At 37.2% G+C, this 9,704-nt stretch overlaps 1 long non-coding RNA gene across 1 annotated transcript; it reads left to right on the top strand.

The window, feature by feature from the left end:
• Positions 1 to 1,105: 1,105 nt before the first annotated feature.
• On the top strand, positions 1,106 to 2,284 carry LOC141350180 (uncharacterized). Its single transcript, XR_012358158.1, has 2 exons — positions 1,106 to 2,008; positions 2,115 to 2,284. It is a non-coding gene; the product is annotated as an uncharacterized lncRNA (long non-coding RNA).
• Positions 2,285 to 9,704: the final 7,420 nt, after the last annotated feature.

The following is a 9,704-nucleotide window of genomic DNA, read 5'->3' as shown; positions in this document are numbered from 1 at the left end:
ACGTTATTTACGAATTGGGTATTTGAATAATCATAAAACACTTAAATATACGCTGTAAAAGTGCATTGTGCGTGTGGGCGAAGGAGCATAATGTAGCTGTTGTGAACAAGTTATGTCATTTTGCTAGTGTGGTTCTGTTCTGGTGTCGCTAGCTATAGTATGTTGCATTAATTGTGTAAGTTAAAATAACTAAATGCTAATCAAATTAAACCAAACTGTTGATTTAAATATTTTGGGCGGTTTTTTGTGCGTTTGGGCGGGTTTTGGAACACTTTTGGGCTGGAAACCATCAACTCTATCTGGCAACACTGCATGTGCAGCATAGCTGTTATAGTTGGTTCCAGGCTAGCTAGAGCGGGTTATCTAGGCTTGTGATCCCGGTATTTACATAAAATGGTCTGTGCTAAACCCCGGATGTCCTTCAATGCTGGAAACAACCCTGGTTACAAGCCTGTATACATTTCTGTGTGTGTGTGTGCGTGCGTGCGTGTGTGTGTGTGTGTGTGTGTGTAAGGAATGCTTTCACGTAGAGGTCGACCGATATGGCTTTTTCTCGGGCCAAGGCCGATATTTAGAAATCAGGGCAGCTGATGGCCGATATGTTAGGCCGATTTTCTATATGTACATAATTATCAAAATGTTCTCATCATTAGCAGATATTTTAAATGTAAAAATGTCACTATTTAAGTCAAAGTCTTTTAAAAAAATTATGACTGGTCTTTCTGAAGAGTTTTACAACCTCCTCTGCACCATGCATTTATCAGACACAGATATTACCTGACACTCTTCTGTCATCATCTTTGATCAGTTTTTTACCATGGCTTTTATTGCTTTGTAGGATAAAATCCTTATTTGGTAGACCTGATAAAATATTTATTCATCATAAAGTTAACATAGTAATAAATGTCTATGTTTTTTAGTTGAGACTGTTATTTAGGGCAAATCTTTCTAAACAGATTTAGGCTGCGTTCACACGGTATCATAATACGGTTGTCAAACCCGTATTTGAGTCTTTAAGGCGGTTCCGTTCACACACAGTTCGGTTATTTACGGGTTTGATAACCGCATTCTATAACCATAACCGACTTCACACCCGTAACTTTACGGGTTTCACAACCGTATTTACAGAGAAACTGTGCCGTGTGAACGGAATCGCACAGGACAACCAGTTGTCTGTCACGTCATTCGTTGCTCTTGTTTTAAGATAACGTTACAGTGCATGAAAATGACTGCAACCTACGCACCAGAATTGCTCCATAAGATTAATGTGATATTATATTAACTTCATAGACGCCACAGAACATATTACATTACGCATAAAATTGCGTGCAGCCAAGTAAGTGAGATATATAAAGTTTAAACTTTAAAAGTGGACGATTAATATAATGTTAACTGTATAATAAAAGGGATATAAAAATTAGCTGTTTATTTACTCACCTTTTATCTTCAGTAGAGCAATAAAGAAGATATTTTGCAAAAAAAAAACCCATCTGTGATTCAAATAATGCAAGCAAAAGATGCGTCGAGTTTGAGAGGTCAAAAGCAGATATATCCAATACAAAAGTAATCTCCATGACTCCTGGTGACATTTTTTTGCTGCTTGTGAAGCAAATCGGTCGGCTTTTGCAGGATATCGAACGTTATTTACAACATTATTAGCGTACTTACAGAACTGTGGCAACATATAAAGTGCGCTTTTTACACTCCCGCTCTTTAGGTGGCGCTAAGAGCCTGGTTTTGCCTGCGGTTGGTAAACCATACTCTCTGCGCCACCTACAGAGCGGGAGCCTAAGCGCACTTCCTATTTGGCTGCGTTAATGGTTTAAATAAAGTTCGATCTCCTGCAAAAACGGATCGATTTGCCTCATAAGTCATTATGATTACTTTTATATTGTATATATCTGCTTTGGTAAAACGTGCAGTTGCTGAAACTGATTTTATGTTCATTCATTTTGGAAATTAAAACTTTAATAAGGAACCACCCTTGTTTATTTTTCTCTGCACAATGGTAAGCGTTACACCAGCCAGCTGTTTTTGTTAATAACATAAATAAAGTTTGCCCATTGCATAAATAATACTTTTTTTAATATATTCGTCCGTCACTATGGTTACAGGCGCCGCGTGTAACTAGAATACGGGTTTGAGGTCGGTTGCTCGTTCATACAGGCAGTGTTCTATTTGTGTCTTTAATTTGCTGTCTGAACAGGACACTTCCAGACTCACACCTGTAAGTAAATACGGTTGTCACTCCCGAAATTTTGTCGTGTGAACGCACCCTTACATTCTCCTTTCTGAGGCGCTATAAGTTACTGATTGTGCTGACAGTGACGTCTTGTGAGTTTAGTGTTGGGACAGATCTGTTGTTTCAACCGTTCATTCAAACGAATCCGTTCAAAGGAGTCAGTTCGCGAATCAGACGCATTGTGTTGTAATCCAGGCTGAGCAGCGCAAAACTGTAAACAAAGTGTTACTGTAACAACACGAAAAACATTTCCTCGGTGGATATGATTTGGTCTTCCGACCTTTCGCCATCGAGTCAGTTTTGTTTTGAGTAATAAAAGCAGGGAGACAGTTTAAAGACAGAACTGTCTCCCTGCTCTCCAGTAACGCATAACTTATGTTGTTATGCAGTTTTAAAATTCAAAATACGAACATGTCTGGATGTAGCATTTTATTGTGGAGGGAGGTGCCCTTTTTTTTAGGTTAGAGCAACTGCCCCTTAAAATTCCTGTGCACGTCCCTGATGCTTAGTTACTGTTGAACGGGAACACGATTGATTGCATTATGCTGTCAATCACTGAGTGAAATATTTTTTTTTATGGTAAATTTTAGAGAAACAGTTGTTACAAGTCTGTATACATTTCTGTGTGTGTGTGTGTGTGTGTGTGTGTGTGTGTGTGTGTGTGTGTGTGTGTGTGTGTGTGTGTGTGTGTTTTTAAAATGTTCGGGCAGTTCCGGTGTAAGTTGCTTGAGAAGATGAAGTCACAGATCCATGTCGTTCGTCCGCCATATTGGAAACCTTAAAGTTTCACAGGTCACAAATTTTGTCCAAACTTCACGAAACTCCACGTACATGATTCTTGGACCAAGCCTCACAAAAGTTACTAGCAGGATTTTTGATTTTCGGAAACGTTTTCCCGTCACAGGCCAAACTAAATGTGCGTGGACGCCGCCAAAACAGGAAGTAGTTTATATCTCAGGAATGATTTCACGTATTGAAACCAAACTTTGTACATGAATTTCGGTCTCCAATGTGAGGATGCACAACATCAAAAGAACAATTTTTTTCCTAAAATTTTACGCTGCCAAACAGGAAGTAGTTTATATCTCAGGAACGCTTTTACGTATTGAAACCAAACTTTGTACATGAGCTTGGGACTCCAATGTGAGGATGCACAAACTAAATCGGCGGCACCAGAGCAAGCACACTTTTGCAGTTCGTCCCGAAATGCATTTTCTAGTTATTATTATTACCCTTCCAAATAGGGCAAAAATAGACAATTTCATTAAAATGACAAATCCTGGTTGTAAATGGACATGTAAAAACATTTCTGGATAATGTTTGCACGTAATAAAGTTACATACCTTCTATGTAAATATCAAAGAACAATTTAACACATTATTTCAATGCATTCTTTGGCACCCTTAAAATTAAAGTTAAGAATGGTGTGAATTTTTTAACTATGTTCGGGTTTAAACAAAAAAAGTCAGTGGGCCAGTTTACCCCTTAACATGGATCAACTTACCCCGCAGCTGGGGCAAGTTGAGCCACAAGAGCACTTTTTTTTGAGGAGCCACCTTTTCAAAGTCCTTTGTTTTAACGGCATTCTTATCATTTCATTTGACAGGAGACGTCCTTAAATAAAGGTTGATGTTTTTGTTTGACTTCTGTCTCATTTTTTCATGCAGATAAGGCAACATATGTAAAAATTGGCTCATCTTACCCCGCTCTCCCCTACGTTTTATTCCAACGTTATAATTACGTTATTTTAACACCTAAATAAAACGTCTCAAAAATGGTTTATTTTGGTCTGGTTTTGTTTTCGTAGTAAACAGACGTGATATTTACGTTTTTTTACTACCTAAAAAAAACGTACTAATTAGGTGCTTTTACAACGTATTAAAACGTCCTTTTTTGGTTACATTGTTTTTTTAATTTAGAGTGTCGTTTTTAAAACGTTGTGCTGCAACATTACCTAATTACAACCAAAATACAACGTTGTGAAACGTTGTAAAAACGTTTTGTTTTTGCTGGGGTACCGCCATGAGCACCCCTGATGTCGTCCGATCTCGGAAGCTAAGCAGTTTCGGGCCTGGTTAGTAAGTGAATGGGAGACCGCCTGCCGGTGCCTTGGCGGACTAGTTTTTTTTTTTTTAATACAAAGTCCATGAGAGAAAGCTACGTGTAACCATGTATCCAAAAAGCACGAATGAACCTTATGACCCCACGTTAGATACATATTCATAAGCATAACTGCATGCATTACTAGATGTAAACAGTGTGAATTTTAAACCTGTCTAATTTCTCACATCTGATTTACTGTCTGTCAATGAACCAAAATATCCAATGCAGTAACTTTCGTAAAAGTGGTTCAGGGAGTCTAAACTCCACGATAAACCTTAAAATTACTTCAAATAGCAGAGCTCAGCGCAAATGATTTTTGGCATATAAAAGGCAATTGTGGATTAAACTTTTTTTTACCAAGTTACAGAAGTTACTCAGTCGGGAGCAGTGAATGATTTTCTCCTCTTCTTATTGTCTCATTTAACTAACTTTAATTATAGAGACTTCAACAGGTTAGGCTTATCATAAGACCGAATGCAAGTTATTTATTTATTTATTTATTTGAAAGAAAGAAAAAGGGGAACAATAGGCTACATATATTAATGAACATTTTCACAAATGTAAATACGTCAGATTATAGCCTTAGGCTAATTTCCATCTGCAGACCCCTTGGCAGATTGATGTTACACGCCAGTTAATAAATACATACAAAAACACAGTCTATATACAAAAAGACAAGGACAAAAACAGTGATCACATATGTAAAATAAAATGTTTATCGTTTAAGACATGCAGTGACCAATGGTTAACTAAGACAGCTATTTTGACATATGAGCATGTCATACCTGTCAAGTTTTGGATTTGAAAATAAGGGAAATTTTCCGGCGCCCACCGCGAACAGTCCCACCACCAACCCAAACAAGCTCCAGTATTCCTTACATTTTAAGACTGGCGAGGGCCGGAGAATATTTTTTAAACCTTAGTGCTGATAATTGTGTTAAAATTAACTAAACAAACTAATTAATTAGCAAGAAAACTAGTGAAACACACAGCTCTGTGAAAACTACATTGCATAAGTCACACTCATACTGTACATACTATACACACAAATTTGCATCTGTACAAAACCCAATGGCCTTAGGTTGAAAAACCTTATTTTAACTTATTGTGCATTATACCTTAATGCCAAAATTATTTATAAACCATTCACTTTTCTTTGTAATGAGAACAGTCATTTAGAAAATTAAAATGCTAGATGGGGCAGTGGCCCAAACCAAAAAGGGCAGGGGTCGTACTAGTATGGTTTTAATAAAGTAGTATTATAAATAAATGATGTGTTACTACTAGCATCAACTTAGACAAATGATTACAAGTGATTATAATGGGAAAATATAATAACAAGAATTAAAGTGTGACCATAGATATTCAATAAAGCAATAAGCCCCAAGAAGCAGTGGGTTACCAGTGCATTTTATAACGGCTAAGGGGCGTTGTTACTGCTTCGCGGGGCTTATTGCGTTTATAAAACGGTTGCTTCAAATTATGTATAGCAGGATTTCATATAATAAAACACAGCAAATAAGTTGTAATTATATTAGTACAGATATTGGTCTTCCGCCAAACAAAGTAGTTCCTCAGACTCAAGTGTGTCTGCAACAGAGCGGTTCCCAAGCAAAACAGACGGAGCAAAGACACAATGAAAATATGATTCATTAAGACTGTGGTGTTTTTTTTCATAAATTAATTTATACATTAACATTTATACCGTGCAACTGTTGACGTGTGGATCAAATATGCTTGGAAGCATGCTTAACACTTTCCCTGCCAGCGTTTTTTTAAAAGAGTTGCCACCCAGCTTTAGTTAAACATTAATGCCTTCCAGAAAACTGTTCTTCTTTAGATATATAAACACACAATATATCAAATGAAAGAACAGACCCCTCTGCTTTCAAACAACAAAATAAAAACGTTTCACCCTACCTTCAAATGTTCTTTTATCCTCTCAAATTTTGAGCAAAATGTTGGGATAATTCCATTTCTGTGAATGACTTTTGTTAGAGATCCGATTCAGATCGCTGATCAAAAAATACACTTGAGTTTTAAAGTGTTGAGTGAAAGCATCAGTGTTTATGTTGTTGTGTAAGATCGCCACCCAGTGGATAATATACGTTTACCGGTGAGTTTTATCACAGCTGAGAACGCGTTTCAACCAATCAGAATGAAGAACCAGAACTGGCCGTTTTATAATATGATTTACCTGCTGGCTTGATGGAGCTTTGAATCAATGTTTGCAATGTTGAACTGCCTTTACCAGCCTCCCTTTCCATTAGTGTTTTTTGTATTTTTTGTCTACAAAGTGTGCCAACAACAGCAAATTTAATGTTTATATTAACCTAACGTTAGATCTGACCGGGAACATTTAATTCATTAGAAAAGCATTGTAACGACAATAATGGATATTTTGTTGCTGTTTGCTTGCTAACTTGTTAGCACTTTTAGAACACCGACAGCAAATCATTAACCGAAGAAATACATAAACAAACTTCCAAATGAGTAATTCTGCGGTTTAACAACTGATATAATGTAATAAATCTACCTGTTAATGCAACAAACTTCAGACAGAAACTGTCGTTTTCTGTGTGCACACAGAGATGCTGCAGAGCGGGTGGGAAAACACGAAGTGGATTAGCGGAATCAGTGGACCTTTAGCGATCTGGGATTGGGAATGTTTTTATTACTCCGACCGGGCATTATTATTTTTGTAATAACGCAGGTTAAAATACGGGAGATTTACGGGAAAATACTAATACGGGAGGACGGCGGGAAAGAAGGGTAAAATACGGGACTTTCCCGGCCAAAACGGGATACTTGACAGGTATGGAGCATGTTCAGTTAATGCCAAAAAAGACGCGAAAATGAACTCGTTCAAGCTCAAGCTCTGCGGGCGGGCTATCCGCGGGTACGATGCCCGTCGTCAGGTTCAAGGCGGCAGTCCAGTCCAACTAGTAATCATATAGCTTATAGAGATCACTTCACGAATAAAAACTCTGCGTTTTGTTTTAAAACAGTGCAATCCGGAAAAGAAAGGCCAATCTTAGACTTCTTATTTTTTTTGTCAGTCCACAGAAAGGCAATTACTAAACAAACTTCCAGCTTACGCTGAAATCGTTTAGTATTAACACGTCACTTAATATTTGTGTTTAATAAAGTGAAAATAAGAACAGAAAGCTTCATATGAATAAATATAATAAAATCAATCTTAATTGTAAATAATAGCAAATGATTTATTGATTTGTTTATTTGAATCATTTATTTAAATATTTTATTAAATCCGCTGGCAGTTGGGCTAATACCAGTGACCTTTAGCTAACAAACGAGCGAGATTTATTAAGGCATTGTAAAGCGAATTTGGGGTATATCATTTTCACAGCATATTTGTTGTTTTGTATGACATATCAAACGTCAACACGCTAGATCAGGGGTCGGCAAGTAACTTTGGCTGCGGGCCAATATCTCTTTAGCTAGAAGGGGGGCCAGCTGCTGCCACACTTACGTGTCGTATTTTGAATTAGCCTTGTTTAGGCTATCTGATCTTTTTTCAAGCAACATTGTCTTTATTTCCTATTTAAAAGTCGACAGACGGCATTAAAAATAGCTAAAAACATGGCTGTTCTGCTGTTTCTTTGTCTGTTTCCGCCCGCAATAGGCCTATAATCATGGAATTTGATGGGTCTGTGTATCATTCGTTCAATCGTTTTTTTCAAATTAAAAACAAAAATTAAAAATTAAAAAAACGATTTGCTTTTCCATGATTTATTCCTGAACTAAAGTAAAAAAAAATAGTAATAATAAAGACAGGTTTTCTGATTGTGTGCTGAGATCAATTTTTTTATTATTAATTTAACACCTTTGTAGGCATATTAAAATCTTAAACGTAGATATAAAAATGAAGACTTTTCAAAAGTGTAGTTGAACACTAAAGCACAAGCAAACATGCTGAAAGAGGAACCGATAGCAGCTAGTAAATTATATGAAAAAACATTTATTAGGACAATCTCCGGATTTTATGTTCCAGCACAGCTCCACTCGTTTACTTCTCCAAACTGGCTGTTTGTTTACAGTGTTGTGTGAGCTACACTGTGTGCAGTTTTAACTTCATTTGGTGCTATGCAGACCGCTTGGTGATGTTAAATTACTTCAAGAGCGGCAGACTTCTCCGTGTGACTTTTGGAATTGCTCTCGCTGTATTTTGATGTCATTTGCTTGTCGGTTCTTGTGGCGCCACAGTTTGCTTTCCACTCACTTTTGCCCCTCCACAATAATTTGCACAACATGATCTCACAAAGTTCCACGGGATAGTCATGGAATTTTGTGCTCATTTTTCCGTGACATTCTCACGGATCTCAGCATTTTTCTGTGGCCCTGCTACGGACTGTCTTTTTTCGTGGCATTCTCACGGATTGGTTACTCAACTGCTTTTTCCTATTTTCAAACCATTTTCGCTTCGGTTAAAGGTTAGATTTGGTGTTTGCGTTAGTATGTCACTTGTACTATTGGTTTATACTATTTTTCTTATTTATTCTTTTATATTTTCTAAACTTTAAACAATTGTCGCCTGGCGTTGGAGTTAGAGTTGGGTTTGGGTAGGGAAGTCATTTCATGTAAATCTAAGCGAAAATGGTAAGAAAACAGGACAAAACAGTTGAGTAACCAATCCGTGAGAATGCCACGGAAAAAGACAGTCCGTAGCAGGGCCACGGAAAAATGCGGAGATCCGTGAGAATGCCACGGAAAAATTAGCACAAAATTCCGTGACTATGCCACTGAAATTCGTGAGATCAGGTTGAACCCAGCTAGCAAAAAGTCGTCTATTGGACGTTGAGTAGACGTAAACCTTAAAAAGGTTTGAAAAAAAGTGAAAAGACGTCAAATTTGTCCTTCTTTTCAACGTTGAAAATAGGTCGATCTTCAACGTCTAATTTTGGTCCATATTCGTCCATCTTTTCAATGTTGAAAACAGGACCACATTAACATACCAAATAACATTTTATAAAATGAAACAAAGCTTTAAAGGGTTATAATAACTTTAATAAAACAGCACATTTTAAATAGTGCAAACATTCAAGTAACCAACAGATTTCACAGTCTGCAATAAACAGGTCGGTCCAGTAACCAACACAGAGTGCAATAAACATATACCAACACAGATTTCAAAGTGCAGTAAACATAAGTCAGTCCAATGAGCCAGGGGTTGTCAAAGCTGTCCTGGAGGACTACTAGTACTGCACAATTTGCATGTCTCCCTCATTAGACACACCTGGTTTAAATTTTCAGCTCATTAGTAGAGACTGCAAGACTTGAACTGTGTGTGTAAGGTAACTGAATGAGGTGTGTCACAAAAGGGAAACATGCAAAATGT

The sequence above is a fragment of the Misgurnus anguillicaudatus genome, chromosome 17 (assembly GCF_027580225.2).
Source record: "Misgurnus anguillicaudatus chromosome 17, ASM2758022v2, whole genome shotgun sequence".
NCBI classification, from domain to species: Eukaryota; Metazoa; Chordata; class Actinopteri; order Cypriniformes; family Cobitidae; genus Misgurnus; species Misgurnus anguillicaudatus.
The sequence above is the reverse complement of the archived record's forward strand: the minus strand, read 5'-3'. Positions and strand labels throughout refer to the sequence as shown.